Raw genomic sequence first — 20,901 nt, 5'->3', positions numbered from 1 at the left:
CCCCATAAGATGCTCCGTAGTATATGCCTCATATGCTGCTCCATTATGGTTCATGGCCCCCATAAGATGCTCCATAGTATATGCCTCATATGCTGCTCCATTATTGTTGATGGCCCCCATAAGATGCTCCATAGTATATGCCTCATATGCTGCTGCATTATGGTTGATGGCCACCATAAGATACTCCATAGTATATGCCTCATATGCTGCTGCATTATGGTTGTTGGCCCCCATAAGATGCTCCATAGTATATGCCTCATATGCTGCTGCATTATGGTTGATGGCCCCCATAAGATGCTCCATAGTATATGCATCATATGCTGCTCTATTATGGTTGATGGCCCCCATAAGATGCTCCATAGTATATGCCTCATATGCTGCTCCATTATGGTTGATGGCCCCCATAAGATGCTCCATAGTATATGCCTCATATGCTGCTCCATTATGGTTGATGGCCCCCATAAGATGCTCCATAGTATATGCCTCATATGCTGCTGCATTATGGTTGATGGCCACCATAAGATACTCCATAGTATATGCCTCATATGCTGCTGCATTATGGTTGATGGCCCCCATAAGATGCTCCATAGTATATGCCCCGTATACTGCTCCATAAATGTTGATGGCCCCCATAAGATGCTCCATTGTATTATATGCCCCGTATGCTGCTGCGATATATAAAAAAAAAATAACATACTCACCTATCGTCGCTGGGCGCCGAGTGCTGGGGGGGCCTGAGCAGGCGGGGACACCGGCGCGCTGTGGGGGTCAGGTGCCGGAGTCGCCGCTAGCTCAGGCCCCCGACACTTGCTATATTCACCTGTCCCGTTCCAGTGCTGCGTGACGCTCTGTCTTCCGGGTCCTCTGGCTGTGACTGATCAGTCAGAGGGCGGCGCGCATTAAGCGTGTCATTGCGTCCTCTGAACTGAACTTCACAGGCAGAGGACCCAAAAGACGGAGCGGCACGCAGCACTGGAATGGGACAGGTGAATATAGCATTCTCACCCTCCTGGCACGTCCCTGCTTCTCCATTGGAGATCGTGGTGTGCGTTCAGTGCTTACGTATACCGCGATCTCCTGGGCTGCGTCACTCTATAAAGGCTTCGGACAGAGTGATGCTACCAGCGTTATATTATAGATATACAGTATATATATATAGTTATTTATTTTCCTAAAATACAATGGAAATGTGTCATCTTTAACTTTAGCCATTTTAGAGATCATTTCATTTTCAACTTGCTTAACTGTTCACACTAACAGTAAATTCGACCAGGAATTCTCATGCCACTGTAATCTCGAAATGTACAGGTTGTCTTTTTTGCATTGTTTTATTGCATTCCGAATCCTGGAGTAAAAAACTTTGTGAATTTTGGCCTTTTCACGCCAGATCTATCAAAGTGGTTAGAGCATGGGCGAGATGGCGAATGGCAAAGCCAGCCTGACAATTTTTTCAAAAGTATTACCATTTTAGCTGTGTAAATGACCCCAAAAAGAAACAACAGTCCTTGAGTAACATTGCTGGTGAGGCACTCACCAGTGATAATTGTCAGGAGTGACAAACAGTTAATCCATAATCCGGCTGTTGAAGGTCTTTGCGATTAGCTCAAGCACCATCTTGATTTTTGTATCTTTGTTGTGTAGCGATATCCCTCTCCCTTTAGGGGGTCAGCGGTTACCTCCACCTTCTGCTGCTAATTAGACACCTGTGCTGAAGGTTTAAATACATTCAATTGCTACAGCGTGGGGCTGATGTTAGCTCTTACATCTTACTTTGTTTAGTTGACTGTGGTTTGGCAATCCAAAGAAATTGTGGAGTGGGGAAATTACTCTCATGATAACTGCGAAAACATTTCCCTTTCTGCAGTATCCACGGGGACCTTACCAGTGTTTTTGTCAGGCATTGAGGACATATTTTCTGAGAAAGGGTATCAGAATTTTCCCCCCCATCGAGCATATAACTGTCCTATTAAACTAACTCCCGGTGCTAAACTACCCCAGTAAATACTGTAAAATCTGTCCAGTCCTAAAAGACAAGCCATGAAAGATTTTATTGTTGAGAGTCTTGAGAAGGGACATATCAGACCTTCATATTCGCCCGTGTCAGCAGGGTTCTTTTTCATGAAAAAGAAAGATGGCGGTCTTCATCCTTATTTTGATTTCCGGGAATTGAATCTAATTACTATCCAAATCCTCTGATTCCTCATTTATTCAACCAGGTGGTGGGAGCTAAGGTTTTCTCCAAGTTGGATTTAAGGTGGGCCTTTAACCTGCTTAGAATCAGGGGAGGAAATGTATGGAAAAACCGCATTCAATACCCCTGAGGGACATTTCAAGAGTCTGGTTATGCCTTTTTGGTCTGTAACAGCAGTGTTCCAGAATTTCATAAATTATATTTTCCATCATTTGGTGGGCTGGTTTGTGGTGGTCTATCTGGATGATATTTTGGTTTATTCACCTGATTTGGAGACACATCGGGGGCATGTGAGACAGGTGCTTCAGATATTAAGGGATAACAAGCTTTATACTAAACTAGGGAAATATGTTTTTGCAGTCCAGGAGGTGCAGTTTTTGGGATACTTGTTGTCATTGGGTTTTCAGATGGATCCGAAAAGGGTTCGGGCTGTACTCGATTGGGACCGTCCCAAGAATCTAAAATAATTCCAGCGTTTTCTGGGTTTTACTAATTTTTACCAGGAATATATTCAAAATGATTTGGTAATTGTGAAACCCATTACTGACATGACAAGGAAGAGGTTTGATTTTTCTAAATGGTCAGAGGCTGTTCAGCGGGCTTTTTCATCCCTTAAAGCCTTGTTTTGACACTGCACCTATTCTCAGAAAACCTGATGTTTTGCAGCCTTTTATCGTAGAAATGGATGCATCAGAAGTGGGGGGATGGGGCTGTGTTGTCTCAGGGTCCGTCCCCGGGTAAATGGCATACGTGCACTTTCTTTTCCAAAAAATTAACCTTGGCAGAAAGAAATTATGAAGTGGGTAACAGGGAACTTTTGGCGATTAAATTGGAGATCGAGGAATGGTGACATTACACTACATTCCAAATTATTATGCAGATGACATTTTTCTTGGATTTTCCTAAATGGTCAGTGCAAATGACAGTCAGTCTAATAAAAGTCATCACCCATTAGAGTATACATCAAATTTTATTGAAGAAACCTCCCAAATGAATAAAAACTCAAAATGCACTGTTCCAAATTATTAGGCACAGTAGAATTTCTAAACATTTGATATGTTTTAAAAAACTGAAAATGCTAATTTGTGGAATTTGCAGCATTAGGAGGTCACATTCACTGAACAAAAAAGCTATTTAACTCCAAAACATCCTAACAGGCCAAGTTACATGTTAAAATAGGAACCCTTCTTTGATATCACCTTCACAATTCTTGCATTCTTGAGTTTTTGGAGAGTTTCTGCTTGTACGTCATTGCATGAAGTCAGGATAGCTTCCCAGAGCTGCTGTTATGATGGATGATACTCCAAAGGTTTTCTATAGGGTTGAGGTCAGGGGAAGATGGTGGCCACACCATGAGTTTATCTCCTTTTATGCCCATAGCAGCCAATGACTCAGAGGTATTATTTGCAGCATGAGATGAGGCATTGTCATGCATGAAGATGATTTTGCTCCTGGCATTCACATTTCTGCTTTTAGACCATGGAAGAAAGTTGTCAGTCAGAAACGCTATTTACTTTACAGAGGTCACATCTTCAGGAACCTTAAAGGGCCCCACCAGCTGTTTCCCCATGATTCTGGCCCAAAACATGATTTCTTCACCTCCTTGCTGACATCGCAGCCTTGCTGCGACATGGTGGCCATCCACCAACCCTCCACTACTCCATCCATCTGGACCATCCAGGGTTGCTCGACACTCATCAGTAAACAAGACTGTTTGAAAATTAGTCTTCATGTATGTCTGGACCCACTGCAACCGTTTCTGCTCATGAACACTGTTTAGGGGTGGCCGAATAGTAGGTTTATGCACCACAGCAAGCCTTTGAAGGATCATACACCTTGAGGTTCGAGGGACTCCAGAGGCACCAGCAGCTTCAAATAACTGTTTGCTGCATTGTAATGGTATTTTGGCAGCTGCTTTCTAAATCCAATTAATTTGTCTGGCTGAAACCTTCCTGATTATGCCTTTATCTGCATGAACTCTGTCTGTGCTCTGTTTCAGTCACAAATCTCTTCACAGTATAATGATCACAAAGTTTTTGTGAAGTATTTAATTTTTTCATACCTTGTCCAAGGCATTGCACTATTTAAAGCTTTTCAGCAGCAGAGAGATCCTTTTTATTTCTCATATTGCTTGAAACCTTTGGCTTAATAATGTGGAACTTCATTTTTAAGTAGTTTTCCTTTAATTAGAATCACCTGGAAAACTAATTATCGCATGTGTTTAAGATTGATTTCAGTTATCTATTGAGCCCTGAGACACAATACCATCCACAAGTTTATTTGAAAAACAAAACAATTAAATCTTTATGACACTTAAATCCAATTTGCATAATAATTTGGAACACAGTGTAGTTGGAGGGGGCAGAATATCCTATTACTGTTATCACAGACTACAAGAATCTGTCATATTTTCATTCGGCTAAAGGTGTCAACCCTAGAAAAGCTAGATGATCCCTGTTCTTTATTAGATTCAATTTTGTGGTCTTTCCATCCAGGAGTTAAAAACACCAATGTGGATGCTTTTTCTTCGAGTTTCCCTCGTGCTGGTGACAATGAGGACCCTGCCCAATTTTGCAGAAGAGGGTAGACGTCTCAGCCTTATACCCTGACCTGGAGGATAAGGTGTTGGAGGCATAATTCTGTACTTGCTGGTCATCCAGGTGGTATAGCAGCCGCTGACTTCCTTACTCGTCGTTTTTCGTGACTGGGGTTGCATCGGGATGTGGTTGAACAGGTGTCTGCAATGATTGTACTCATTCTAAAGTATTGCAAACCCGTCCATCTGGTCCTGTCCTTCCACTACCCATTTCTTACAGACCATGGACACACATGTCTATGGATTTTATCACTGACCTACCGGTATTGGCAGGCAAGCCTGTGGTTCTGGTGGTTGTAGATAGGTTCAGTTAAATGGTGCATTTCATCATTTTACTGGCACTTCCAAATGCCAGGACTCTTGCTCAGGTTTTTGTTAATGAGATTGTGAAGCTTCACAGGGTTCCTTCCCTCCGATCTGGTATCAGATCGGGGACCCAATTTATTTCTAAAATCTGGTAAGCGTTCTGTGCTCAACTGGGGTGCAGCTGTCCTTTTCCTCTGCCCCCAAGGTTTATTGATGAACATTAGGAGTGAACGCTATCCTGTCTTTTCTGATTCTCCAAAAAATAGTGTAGCAAAAATAGTTAAAAAGTTAACCATTGCTATCTCAAAAATGTACAAGGATACAACTGGCTTCATTTGGGGATGTGTACTAGCAGACAGATCAGAGTGCCTATGCCAGCCTCTGCCCACCACTAAGAGTGCATGCAATGGGCAAGTAAAAATCAGAAGTCAGCTTATGGAGCAATAGAAGAAGATGCCTTCGTCTGATGAATAATTGTTAGAAACATTTTACCTGCTGAAACACCGCTCTTGCAACATTTGTTGTTTATACTGTAGCACAGGGCCTTGATGGCGCTATACAAACCTTCCCAAGGGCCTCTTTACATTTTGTCTGGGCAGGTGGACCTTTTCTGTGTTACTCCTGAATGCTAAATACTGTATAATATGACTTAAATAATATATTGCTATGTGTGCTATACATACTACAGAACAGTAAGCACATGTAGAATGTGTATGGTTATGTTCCAATTGTTGTTCTAAGTATATTTTCAGTCAACAGGTGTCAGCCTTGCAGTGCAAGTTAATTTTGCAAATTTAATAACTGTACTACAATTCATTTTTCTGTCTGTCTGTGAAGATTAATAATAAAGCGGATTTAATTAAAAAGTATTCAACCTCTCATATTTCGTTTTTCGACATCTTAAACATATTTAGTAGACTGTGATGAATTAAATTATTATATTCTATAATCCCAAATGTAGTGCTAAGCAAGAAATAAAATAAGAAGGATGCCTAATAATTAATTACCTAATGAATTTTCAGTAAGATTAAAAACATTGAAAGGTCAAATTTTACATAGCCACCCTATATTACAATGTTTGAGAAAGCTCCCTTGGCACTAAGATACTTGTGTTAACCTGTCTGACATTGTAGAATAATGGTAGAGTACTACAAGATTACATATGATGTAGCCAATAAATATGATATATTATTCTTATAAAACAGATATATTAACACTCTCTGCTTATTCAACAGCTTTGTGATCTTGCTTATGAATGGTGGTTCCAGGCAGAGAAACCCCTTGTATGATGATGTTATTTCTAATAATAATAGGAGATTACTAATTAGTAGTACCCAACATGGCACTGTCATTTTGTGTGTCACCTAGATATTATGGTGGTCAATATGGATGTTTATTCTAACTTCTGTAACCCAGATTCCTGAATAAGTTCTCATTTTATTTTTATGGGCCAATGGGAAGGGGGCAATCACATGACTTACTAGTCTTATAGTATGCTAATTATGCAATCTGTCTCTTCAGGGAGGAAGAGAACTCTAGTGCCACCTATTGAAAGTAGCAATCCTACAAGTCAATGTCGACCCTTTAATGAGCCTTGTCACATGACTTAGGATAATAGCCAAACCACAATCTCAATTTGCAAACACTGTGTTTCGGGGTACTGCCCCTCTTCAGTTCAAAGTGGAGATCTGTTTTGGCTGTGTGAGAGGCGCCCGACCGATATCCAAGAAGTATAATTTCTCCTTGCAGAGATTGACATGCGAAGCATGCCGAGATGAGGAGACTTAAAACCGCAATGCTCCTCTGACAAGGTTTGTTAAAGGGTCGACATTGACTTGTCTTATTGCTACCTCCAATAGGTGGCACTAGAGTTCTAGTTCTCTTCCTCTCTGAAGAGACAATTTGCATAATTAGCATATTTCCCAGAGGAGCATTGCGTTTTTAAGTCTCCTCATCTCGGCATGCTTAGCATGTCAATCTCCGCAAGGAGAAAAGATACATCTTGGATATCGGTTGGACGCCTCTCACACAGCCAAACCAGATCTCCACTTTGCACTGACGAGGGGCAGTACCCCGAAACACAATGTCTGCAAATTGAGATTGTGGTTTGGTTATTATCCTAAGTCATGTGACAAGGCTCGTTAAAGGGTCGACATTGACTTGTAGGATTGCTACTTCCAGTAGGTGGCACTAGAGTTCTAGTTCTCTTCCTCTCTGAAAATATAATTTGCATAATTAGCATATTTCCCAGAGGAGCATTGCAGTTTTAAGTATCCTCATCTCGGCATGCTTAGCATGTCAATCTCCGCAAGGAGAAATTAAACTTCTTGGATATTAGTCTGATAGTAAGTTGTTATGGTCTGGTGATTATGGAACGACATGAGACTAGCTCTGAGCAGGTGGTATCTATACTGACCGCAGACCCTAAGCTCAACACACAACTAGAAGCAGCCGTGGATTGCTCCTAACGCTCCCTAGGCAACTCGTCACAGCCTAAGAGCTAGCTACCCCTAAAGATAGAAGCAGGAAAACTATCTTGCCTCAGAGAAAATCCCCAAAGGAAAGACAGCCCCCCACATGTAATGACTGTGAGAGGAGAAGGAAATGACATACGTAGTATGAAACAAGATTGAGCACAGGAGGCCACTTCTAGCTAAAAAGGAAAGTACAGAAAAGAGCTCTGTGCGGTCAGTAGAAAAAAACTAGAAAAAGTCCACCGCAGAGAAATGCAAAAATCTCCACACCTACTAAAGGTGTGGAGTTCAAACTCTGCTGCCCAGAGCTTCCAGTTTAGCTAAATAGATCCATACTGATAAACTGGACAAATGAGCAAAAAACAAGACAGTACAAAACAACAAGTCCACAATAAGTGAACTACAAAGGACATGGAAAGACTTAGCTTTGCAGAACTTGGTCAGAGTGTCAGGACAATCCAAAGAGCAATGACTCCAGGCAGAGACAATTGACAACTGGCATTGAATGAGGGCTAAGGCCAGATTAATATAGCCGAGCCCAAAAGACAATCAAAGGAAACAGCTGAGAAGCTAAATCCAAGAAGCAGTCATACCACTAAAGACCACAGGAGGAGCCCAAGAGCAGAACTCACAAAAATACTACTTACAACCAAGAATGGAATTCACAACAGTACCCCCCCCCCTGAGGAGGGGTCACCGAACCCTCACCAGAGCCCCCAGGCCGATCAGGACGAGCCAAATGAAAAGCACGAACCAACTCGGCGGCATGAACATCGGAGGCAACAACCCAAGAATTATCCTCCTGGCCATAACCCTTCCACTTGACAAGATACTGAAGCTTCCGCCTTGAAAAACGAGAATCCGAAATTTTCTCAACCACATATTCCAACTCCCCCCCAACCAACACCGGGGCAGGAGGATCAACAGATGGAACAACGAGCTTCACATATCTCCGCAGCAAAGATCTATGGAAAACATTGTGGATGGAAAAAGAAGCTGGAAGGGCCAAACGAAAAGACACAGGATTGATAATCTCAGAAATCTTATAAGGACCAATAAACCGAGGCTTGAACTTAGGGGAAGAAACCTTCATTCGGACATGACGAGAGGACAACCAGACCAAATCCCCCACACGAAGCCGAGGACCAACACACCAACGGCGGTTATCAAAACGCTGAGCCCTTTCCTGGGACAACATCAAATTGTCCACCACATGAGTCCAAATCCGCTGCAACCTGTCTACCACAGAATCCACACCAGGACAATCAGTAGGCTCAACCTGCCCTGAAGAGCAACGAGGATGGAAACCAGATTTGCAGAAAAACGGCGAAACCAAAGTAGCCGAGCTGGCCCGATTATTAAGGGCGAACTCAGCCAACAGCAAAAAGGACACCCAATCATCCTGATCAGCAGAAACAAAGCATCTCAGATATGTTTCCAAAGTTTGATTAGTTCGTTCGGTTTGGCCATTTGTCTGAGGATGGAAAGCCGAGAAAAAAGACAAATCAATGCCCATCCTAGCACAAAAGGATCGCCAAAACCTCGAAACAAACTGGGAACCTCTGTCAGAAACGATGTTCTCCGGGATACCATGTAAACAAACCACATGCTGGAAAAATAATGGCACCAAATCAGAGGAGGAAGGTAATTTAGACAAAGGTACCAAATGGACCATCTAAGAAAAGCGGTCCCAAACTCGGCCAACGGCAAAAAAGTCACCCAATCATCCTGATCAGCAGACACAAAGCATCTCAAATAGGTTTCCAAGGTTTGATTAGCTCGCTCAGTTTGGCCATTTGTCTGAGGATGGAACGCCGAAGAAAAAGACAAATCAATACCCATCCTAGCACAAAAGGCCCGCCAAAACCTGGAAACAAACTGGGAACCTCTATCAGACACAATATTCTCCGGAATGCCATGCAAACGAACCACATGTTGAAAAAACAATGGAACCAAATCAGAGGAGGAAGGCAATTTAGGCAAAGGTACCAAATGAACCATTTTAGAGAACCAATCACAAACCACCCAGATAACAGACATCCTCTGGGACACCGGAAGATCTGAAATAAAATCCATGGAAATATGCGTCCAAGACCTCTCCGGAATGGGCAAAGGTGAAAGCAACCCACTAGCACGGGAACAGCAAGGCTTAGCCCGGGCACAGGTCCCACAGGATTGCACAAAAGCACGCACATCCCACGACAAGGAAGGCCACCAAAAGGACCTAGCAACCAAATCTCTGGTACCAAAAATTCCAGGATGACCGGCCAACACAGAACAATTGACCTCAGAAATTACCTTACTTGTCCATCTATCAGGAACAAACAGCTTCCCCACAGGACAGCGGTCAGGCTTATCAGCCTGAAACTCCTGAAGCGCCCGCCGTAAATCAGGGGAGATGGCAGATAAAATCACCCCTTCCCTAAGAATGCCAACCGGCTCAAGGACACTAGGGGAATCAGGCAAAAAACTCATAGAGAGAGCATCCGCCTTAATATTCTTAGATCCAGGAAGATACGAGACCACAAAATCAAAACGGGAGAAAAACAGGGACCACCGAGCCTGTCTAGGGTTCAGCCGCTTGGCCGACTCAAGGTAAATCAGATTCTTATGATCGGTCAAGACCACAATGCGGTGCTTGGCTCCCTCAAGCCAATGACGCCACTCCTCAAATGCCCACTTCATAGCCAACAACTCCCGATTGCCGACATCATAATTGCGTTCCGCAGGCGAAAACTTCCGAGAAAAGAAGGCACATGGCTTCATCAAGGAACCATCAGAATTCCTCTGTGACAAAACGGCTCCTGCCCCAATCTCAGAAGCGTCAACCTCTACCTGAAAAGGAAGAGAAACATCCGGCTGACGCAAGACAGGGGCAGAAGTAAATCGGCGTTTAAGTTCCTGAAAAGCCTCAACAGCCTCAGAGGACCAGTTAGTCACATCAGCGCCTTTCTTAGTCAAATCGGTCAGGGGCTTAACCACACTAGAGAAGTTAGCAATGAAACGGCGATAAAAATTAGCAAAGCCCAAAAATTTTTGAAGACTCTTCACAGATGTGGGTTGAATCCAGTCATGAATGGCTTGGACCTTAACAGGATCCATTTCTATAGACGAAGGGGAAAAAATAAACCCCAAAAAAGAAACCTTCTGAACTCCAAATAGGCACTTAGACCCCTTCACAAATAGAGCATTATCACGAAGGATCTGGAACACCATCCTGACCTGCTTCACATGAGACTCCCAATTAGGGTTGAGCGACTTTGACCTTTTTAGAGTCGAGCCGTGTTTCGCGAAACCCAACTATCTTAGAAGTCGAGTCGAGTGGAATCGGCCGATTATCGCGAAAAGTCGGGTATCGACCGAAACACAAAACCCAATGCAAGTCAATGGGGGAGCATAGTCGGCAGTGAGTGGAGGCCAGGAAAACACCTACACTGCCAATTTTAATGGCAAAAACATCCATTCTTGTTACAGAAGCTTGTCAATCGTAATTTAGCTTATAATAATTGGAAGGCATTTGAAATTGGGGGTCATTTGGCTAAAGTTGTGGGTGGTAGGGCTGGTTCAAGTAATTAGTGGGCCCAGTAAATCTGGACCACGTCACGGCAGTGGAGCAGGGAGAGGTAAGTATTTCAACTTTGCAAGTGCTGTGATCCTGAGCAAGCAGGGGGGCCCACTCGTTGGCATTGGCACTGGCACAGGGCCCCTCAAAGTACAGCGGTGTGTTTGCACGGCGGGGGCGCCTCCCACCTGCAGCAACACATTTGCATACTATGAGAGGCCCTGTGCCAGTGACGTCGCCAACTAGTATTCCTCCCCCCACCTGATGAAGGAACCTGCACTTTCATCTGCACCTTCCTCTTTGTCCCCGTGTAAGGTGGTATGGTATGCGGGAAGAGGAACCTGACTTTCAGCAGGGTCACAGTCTTGCTGTGTAGCGTGCACGGGGAATGTTGCGTTATGGGTCAATCTACCAGCAGACTCATCTATCACTGGCTGGGCAATGGGCAGGATGAGGAGGAAACACAGATATAGGCCCAAAGAATAAAGTGGGCTAAATGCAGTTCAAAATTGGTAACACAGGACTAACCAGGGGGCATTGCAGTGGAGGACAACTGGAATGAGAGGCTGACACAGAGAGTAGGCCCAAATCAGTAAGTAGTCGAAATGCAGTTCAAAATTGGCAACAGTAGTAAACAGGCGGCACAGCTTTGTTCAGTGGAGGAGAACAGCAAGGAGTTACATAGTTACATAGTTACATAGTTATTAAGGTTGAAGGAAGACTATATGTCCATCTAGTTCAACCCATAGCCTAACCTAACATCTTGATCCAGAGGAAGGCAAAAAAAACCCATGTGCAAAGAGTAAGCTCCACATTGGGGGAAAAAATTCCTTCCCGACTCCACATACGGCAATCAGACTAGTTCCCTGGATCAACGCCCTATCAAGGAATCTAGTGTATATACCCTGTAACATTATACTTTTCCAGAAAGGTATCCAGTCCCCTCTTAAATTTAAGTAATGAATCACTCATTACAACATCATACGGCAGAGAGTTCCATAGTCTCACTGCTCTTACAGTAAAGAATCTGCGTCTGTTATTATGCTTAAACCTTTTTTCCTCCAACCGCAGAGGATGCCCCCTTGTCCCTGTTTCAGGTCTATGATTAAAAAGATCATCAGAAAGGTTTTTGTACTGTCCCCTCATATATTTATACATTAAAATAAGATCACCCCTTAGTCTTCGTTTTTCCAAACTAAATAGCCCCAAGTGTAATAACCTATCTTGGTATTGCAGACCCCCCAGTCCTCTAATAACCTTGGTCGCTCTTCTCTGCACCCGCTCCAGTTCAGCTATGTCTTTCTTAAACACCGGAGACCAGAACTGTGCACAGTATTCTAAGTGTGGTTGAATTAGTGACTTGTATAGAGGTAAAATTATGTTCTCCTCATGAGCATCTATCCCTCTTTTAATGCATCCCATTATTTTATTTGCCTTTGTAGCAGCTGCCTGACACTGGCCACTGAATTTAAGTTTGTCATCCACCCATACACCCAGGTCTTTTTCATTGACGGTTTTGCCCAGAGTTTTAGAATTAAGCACATAATTATACATCTTATTACTTCTACCCAAGTGCATGACCTTACATTTATCCCCATTAAAGCTCATTTGCCATTTATCAGCCCAAGCTTCTAGTTTACATAAATCATCCTGTAATATAAAATTGTCCTCCTCTGTATTGATTACCCTGCAGAGTTTAGTGTCATCTGCAAATATTGAAATTCTACTCTGAATGCCCCCTACAAGGTCATTAATAAATATGTTAAAAAGAAGAGGGCCCAATACTGACCCCTGTGGTACCCCACTGCTAACCGCTACCCAGTCCGAGTGTGCTCCATTAATAACCACCCTTTGTTTCCTATCCCTGAGCCAGCTCTCAACCCACTTGCACATATTTTCCCCTATCCCCATTATTCTCATTTTATGTATCAACCTTTTGTGTGGCACCGTATCAAAAGCTTTTGAAAAGTCCAGTGGCAGACTGTTGTGAATTCTGTGATCAAGCTCCCTCCTGTGGTCACGAGTGGTACTGCGGCTTCTGAGTTTCCTTCCTCAGGTGATGAGGTTAAGTCGTTAGGTGCTGCTCTATTTAACTCCACCTAGTGCTTTGATCCTGGCCTCCAGTCAATGTTCTAGAATTGGTCTTGCTTCCTCCTGGATCGTTTCTGTGGCCTGTCTGCTCAGCATAAGCTAAGTTCTGCTTTTGTCCTTTTGTTGCTATATTATCTGTCCAGCTTGCTTTTTTGGTTCTGCTTGCTTGCTGGAAGCTCTGAGACGCAGAGGGAGCACCTCCGTACCGTTAGTCGGTGCGGAGGGTCTTTTTGCCCCTCTGCGTGGTTGTTTGTAGGTTTTTGTGTTGACCGCAAAGCTATCTTTCCTATCCTCGGTCTATTCAGTAAGTCGGGCCTCACTTTGCTTAATCTATTTCATCTCTGTGTTTGTATTTTCATCTTAACTCACAGTCATTATATGTGGGGGGCTGCCTTTTCCTTTGGGGAATTTCTCTGAGGCAAGGTAGGCTTATTTTTCTATCTTCAGGACTAGCTAGTTTCTCAGGCTGTGCCGAGTTGCATAGGGAGCGTTAGGCGCAATCCACGGCTACCTCTAGTGTGGTTTGATAGGTTTAGGGATTGCGGTCAGCAGAGTTTCCACGTCTCAGAGCTCGTCCTATGTTTAGTGGTTTTTGTCAGGTCACTTGTGTGCTATGAACTTCAAGGTCCATTGTGGTTCTGAATTACCTATTCACAACAGCAGACACCGATAGTAGGCCCCAACCCAACTAGTAGGCCAAATGCAGTCTAACATCAACAACTACTTAACGAGAGCCTGAAAATGGAATTTAAGGACAGGAAACCAGGAGAACAGCAAGGAGCGGCAGACACTGTTAGTAGGCCCCAAACCAACTAGTACGCCAAATGCAGTTGTTCCATTTAACAAATATTTAACAAGAGCCTGAAGATAGAAGCTCAGGAAAGGCAACCTGGAGAACACCTTGGAGCGGAAGACACCGTCTCTACACCCCATACCCAATTTGTAGGCCTAATGCAGTGTAGTTTGCAACAACTACTAAACGAGAGTAGGAAGATCGAAGCAATGTGGAGGAAACCTGGGGAACACCTTGGAGTGTAACACACCCTCTCTCTACACCCCATACCCAATTTGTAGGCCTAATGCAGTGCAGTTTTCAACAACTACTAAACGAGAGTAGGAAGATCGAAGCAATGTGGACGAAACCTGGGGAACACCTTGGAGTGGAACACACCGTCTCTACACCCCATACCCAATTTGTAGGCCTAATGCAGTGTAGTTTGCAACAACTACTAAACGAGAGTCGGAAGACCGAAGCAATGGTGAGGAAACCTGGGGAACACCTTGGAGTGGGACACACCGTCTCTACACCCCATACCCAATTTGTAGGCCTAATGCAGTGTAGTTTCCAACAACTACTAAATGAGAGTCGGAAGACCAAAGCAATGGCGAGGAAACCTGGGGAACACCTTGGAGTGGGACACACCGTCTCTACACCCCGTACCAAATTTGTAGGCCTAATGCAGTGTAGTTTGCAACAACTACTAAACGAGAGTCGGAAGACCGAAGCAATGGCGAGGAAACCTGGGGAACACCTTGGAGTGGGACACACCGTCTCTACACCCCGTACCAAATTTGTAGGCCTAATGCAGTGTAGTTTGCAACAACTACTAAACGAGAGTCGGAAGACCGAAGCAATGGCGAGGAAACCTGGGGAACACCTTGGAGTGGGACACACCGTCTCTACACCCCATACCAAATTTGTAGGCCTAATGCAGTGTAGTTTGCAACAACTACTAAACGAGAGTTGGAAGACCGAAGCAATGGCGAGGAAACCTGGGGAACACCTTGGAGTGGAACACACCGTCTCTACACCCCATACCCAATTTGTAGGCCTAATGCAGTGTAGTTTGCAACAACTACTAAACGAGAGTAGAAAGATCGAAGCAATGTGGACGAAACCTGGGGAACACCTTGGAGTGTAACACACCGTCTCTCCACACCCCATACCCAATTTGTAGGCCTAATTCAGTGTAGTTTTCAACAACTACTAAACGAGAGTAGGAAGATCGAAGCAATGTGGACGAAACCTGGGGAACACCTTGGAGTGTAACACACCGTCTCTCTACTCCCCATACCCAATTTGTAGGCCTAATGCAGTGTAGTTTGCCACAACTACTAAACGAGAGTCGGAAAACCGAAGCAATGGCGAGGAATCCTGGGGAACACCTTGGAGTGGAACACACCGTCTCTCTACACCCCATACCCAATTTGTAGGCCTAATTCAGTGTAGTTTTCAACAACTACTAAACGAGAGTAGGAAGATCGAAGCAATGTGGACGAAACCTGGGGAACACCTTGGAGTGTAACACACCGTCTCTCTACACCCCATACCCAATTTGTAGGCCTAATGCAGTGTAGTTTGCAACAACTACTAAACGAGAGTAGGAAGATCGAAGCAATGTGGACGAAACCTGGGGAACACCTTGGAGTGTAACACACCGTCTCTCTACACCCCATACCCAATTTGTAGGCCTAATGCAGTGTAGTTTGCAACAACTACTAAACGAGAGTCGGAAGACCGAAATAATGGCGAGGAAACCTGGGGAACACCTTGGAGTGGGACACACCGTCTCTACACCCCGTACCAAATTTGTAGGCCTAATGCAGTGTAGTTTGCAACAACTACTAAACGAGAGTCGGAAGACCGAAGCAATGGCGAGGAAACCTGGGGAACACCTTGGAGTGGGACACACCGTCTCTACACCCCATACCAAATTTGTAGGCCTAATGCAGTGTAGTTTGCAACAACTACTAAACGAGAGTCGGAAGACCGAAGCAATGGCGAGGAAACCTGGGGAACACCTTGGAGTGGACCACACCGTCTCTACACCCCATACTCAATTTGTAGGCCTAATGCAGTGTAGTTTGCAACAACTACTAAACGAGAGTAGGAAGATCGAAGCAATGTGGACAAAACCTGGAGAACACCTTGGAGTGTAACACACCGTCTCTCTACACCCCATACCCAATTTGTAGGCCTAATGCAGTGTAGTTTGCAACAACTACTAAATGAGAGTCGGAAGACCGAAGCAATGGCGAGGAAACCTGGGGAACACCTTGGAGTGGGACACACCGTCTCTACACCCCGTACCAAATTTGTAGGCCTAATGCAGTGTAGTTTGCAACAACTACTAAACGAGAGTCGGAAGACCGAAGCAATGGCGAGGAAACCTGGGGAACACCTTGGAGTGGGACACACCGTCTCTACACCCCATACCAAATTTGTAGGCCTAATGCAGTGTAGTTTGCAACAACTACTAAACGAGAGTTGGAAGACCGAAGCAATGGCGAGGAAACCTGGGGAACACCTTGGAGTGGAACACACCGTCTCTACACCCCATACCCAATTTGTAGGCCTAATGCAGTGTAGTTTGCAACAACTACTAAACGAGAGTAGGAAGATCGAATCAATGTGGACTAAACCTGGAGAACACCTTGGAGTGTAACACACCGTCTCTCTACACCCCATACCCAATTTGTAGGCCTAATGCAGTGTAGTTTGCAACAACTACTAAACGAGAGTCGGAAGACCGAAGCAATGGCGAGGAAACCTGGGGAACACCTTGGAGTGGGACACACCGTCTCTACACCCCTTACCAAATTTGTAGGCCTAATGCAGTGTAGTTTTCAACAACTATTAAACGAGAGTAGGAAGATCGAAGCAATGTGGACGAAACCTGGGGAACACCTTGGAGTGTAACACACCGTCTCTCTACTCCCCATACCCAATTTGTAGGCCTAATGCAGTGTAGTTTGCCACAACTACTAAACGAGAGTCGGAAAACCGAAGCAATGGCGAGGAATCCTGGGGAACACCTTGGAGTGGAACACACCGTCTCTCTACACCCCATACCCAATTTGTAGGCCTAATGCAGTGTAGTTTTCAACAACTACTAAACGAGAGTAGGAAGATCGAAGCAATGTGGACGAAACCTGGGGAACACCTTGGAGTGTAACACACCGTCTCTCTACACCCCATACCCAATTTGTAGGCCTAATGCAGTGTAGTTTGCAACAACTACTAAACGAGAGTAGGAAGATCGAAGCAATGTGGACGAAACCTGGGGAACACCTTGGAGTGTAACACACTGTCTCTACACCCCATACCCAATTTGTAGGCCTAATGCAGTGTAGTTTGCAACAACTACTAAACGAGAGTAGGAAGATCGAAGCAATGTGGAAGAAACCTGGGGAACGCCTTGGAGTGTAACACACCGTCTCTCTACACCCCATACCCAATTTGTAGGCCTAATGCAGTGTAGTTTGCAACAACTACTAAACGAGAGTCGGAAGACTGAAGCAATGGCGAGGAAACCTGGGGAAGACTTTGGAGTGGAACACACCGTCTCTACACCCCATACCCAATTTGTAGGCCTAATGCAGTGTAGTTTTCAACAACTACTAAACGAGAGTAGGAAGATCGAAGCAATGTGGATGAAACCTGGGGAACACCTTGGAGTGTAACACACCGTCTCTCTACACCCCATACCCAATTTGTAGGCCTAATGCAGTGTAGTTTGCAACAACTACTAAACGAGAGTAGGAAGATCGAAGCAATGGAGAGGAAACCTGGGGCACACCTTGGGGCGGCAGACACCGTTAGTAGGCCCTACCAAAGTAGTAGCCCCAATGCAGTTTTAAGATTCCTAGAGGCTGAAAACAAGACTATTGACGCTCTGCTTTTTTCAAAGGAGGACAGCTGTATTGAGTGGCGCAGACAGACACAGGTAGTAGGCCTTAAACCAAAAATGTGGCTCACTGCAGTTTAAAAAAGGTTACAGGGGTACACAGGCAGCATTGCTCTGGGCAGTGGAGGACAATTTCAATAGTGGACCGCAGACAGACTTTGTACGCCTACTATTAAAAAAAGGATGCTCTATGCAATTAAAAATAGGTTCCAGGGGTCCACGGGCAGCAATGGTGTGGTCAGTGGACGAGTATTGGAAGGAGGGACCGCAGACAGGCGTAGTAGGCCTAACATAACAAAATTAGGTTGTAGGCACTTTAAAATTGGTTCCAGGGTTACATGTGCAGCAGTGGTGTGGTCAGCGGAGGACAATTTGAATTAGGGACTGCAGACAGACTTTGTAGGCTGTCCCCTGTGGACCATGCATCCAACACATTAACCCAGTGCGCCGTAATGGACACGTAACTATTTGTGGACATGCCTACTGGTCCATGTGTCTCTTGTCAGGTGCACCTTTCTACTGTTTGATTGCCTGAGTGCTATGACAATGCAGACTTTTTCATGCCGGTGGAGGGCTGGGATGGCTTTTCTCGCAAAAGAAATGTCGACTGGGTAGCTTGAACCGTGGTACAGCGTAGTTCATCTGGGCTTTCTAAATATAAAACAAAGAAAAAAAGGAGGCTCCATGCACTTTCAGCTGGGTTCCAGGGGTACACGGCCAGCATTGGTCTGGTCAGTGGAGAACTATTGGAAGGAAGGACCGCAGACAGGCTTCGAAGGCCTAACATAATAAAATATGGCTGTAGGCACTTTAGAATTGGTTCCAGGGGTGCACGGGCAGCAGTAGACAGGTCAGTGGAGGACTAGTGGAAGGAGGGACCGCAGACAGGCTTCGAAGGCCTAACATAAAAAAATTTGGCTGTAGGCACTTTAAAATAGGTTCCAGGGGTACACGGGCAGCAGTGGTCTGGTCAGTGGAGGAGGAGTAGAAAGAAGGGACCGCAGACAGGCTTTGAAGGCCTAACATAAAAAATTGGGCTGTAGGCACTTTTAAATAGGTTCCAGGGGTACACGGGCAGGAGTGGTCTGGTCAGTGGAGGAGTAGTAGAAAGAAGGGACCGCAGACAGGCTTCGAAGGCCTAACATAAAAAAATTGGGCTGTAGGCACTTTTAAATAGGTTCCAGGGGTACACGGGCAGCAGTGGTCTGGTCAGTGGAGGAGTAGTAGAAAGAACGGACCGCAGACAGGCTTCGAAGGCCTAACATAATAAAATTGGGCTGTAGGCACTTTATAATTGGTTCCAGGGGTACACGGGCAGCAGTGGTCTGGTCAGTGGAGGAGTAGTAGAAAGAACGGACCGCAGACAGGCTTCGATGGCCTAACATAATAAAATTGGGCTGTAGGCACATTATAATTGGTTCCAGGGGTACACGGGCAGCACTAGACAGGTCAGTGGAGGCCTAGTGGAAGGAGGGACCGCAGACAGGCTTCGAAGGCCTAACATAAAAAAAATTGGGCTGTAGGCACTTTAAAATAGGTTCCAGGGGTACACGGGCAGCAGTGGTCTGGTCAGTGGAGGAGTAGTAGAAAGAAGGGACCGCAGACAGGCTTCGAAGGCCTAAAATAAAAAAATTGGGCTGTAGGCACTTTTAAATAGGTTCCAGGGGTACACGGGCAGCAGTGGTCTGGTCAGTGGAGGAGTAGTAGAAAGAACGGACCGCAGACAGGCTTCGAAGGCCTAACATAAAAAAATTGGGATGTAGGCACTTTTAAATAGGTTCCAGGGGTACACGGGCAGCAGTGATCTGGTCAGTGGAGGAGTAGTAGAAAGAACAGACCGCAGACAGGCTTCGAAGGCCTAACATAATAAAATTGGGCTGTAGGCACTTTATAATTGGTTCCAGGGGTACACGGACAGCAGTAGACAGGTCAGTGGAGGCCTAGTGGAAGGAGGGACCGCAGACAGGCTTCGAAGGCCTAACGTAAAAAAAATTGGGCTGTAGGCACTTTAAAATAGGTTCCAGGGGTACACGGGCAGCAGTGGTCTGGTCAGTGGAGGAGTAGTAGAAAGAAGGGACCGCAGAAAGGCTTCGAAAGCCTAACATAAAAAATTGGGCTGTAGGCACTTTTAAATAGGTTCCAGGGGTACACGGGCAGCAGTGGTCTGGTCAGTGGAGGAGTAGTAGAAAGAACGGACCATAGACAGGCTTCGAAGGCCTAACATAATAAAATATGGCTGTAGGCACTTTAGAATTGGTTCCAGGGGTGCACGGGCAGCAGTAGACAGGTCAGTGGAGGCCTAGTGGAAGGAGGGACCGCAGACAGGCTTCGAAGGCCTAACATAATAAATTAGGGCTGTAGGCACTTTAACATTGGTTCCAGGGGAACACGGGCAGCAGTAGACAGGTCAGTGGAGGCCTAGCGGAAGGAGGGACCGCAGACAGGCTTCGAAGGCCTAACGTAATAAAACTGGGCTGTAGGCACTTTGAATTCTCTTGCAGGGGTACACAGGCAGTGGGCACCATTGGTGTTGTCAGCGGCGGCCGATTGTAATGAGTGTCTGCCAGTTAGTAGTCCCAAAAAATCAATACATGTTAATGTCTCGCATTACAACAAAAAGAAAAACCAAAAGGGTGCAATCATTAGGTACAGGGTTGGGCTCCTCTGCGTAGTTTCAGACCTAGTAATTTTGCACAAAGTATTTACTTGGTTAAATATAGGACACTGCCCCTGACTATGTTAAGTACCATCATACATGTCAACACAATGGTATTATCAGTGGCAGTAATTTACGGATGTCAGCGCATAGACTAAACATAGGTGTAACTGTGAGAGATAATTGTGCAAGTGGTAGAGCAATGTTTGAGCTGGGGGTGGGTGAACTCTCTTGTGGCCGACGGTACATGCCCAGGGCCCCTCATGTTACAACAGTGTGCCTGACGTTGGGTGCGCACCACCACCGCCAGAGACACTTTATTGTACTATGAGGGACC

The sequence above is a fragment of the Ranitomeya imitator genome, chromosome 4 (assembly GCF_032444005.1).
Source record: "Ranitomeya imitator isolate aRanImi1 chromosome 4, aRanImi1.pri, whole genome shotgun sequence".
In the NCBI taxonomy this organism is placed as follows: Eukaryota; Metazoa; Chordata; class Amphibia; order Anura; family Dendrobatidae; genus Ranitomeya; species Ranitomeya imitator.
This window is presented reverse-complemented; position numbering follows the sequence as displayed.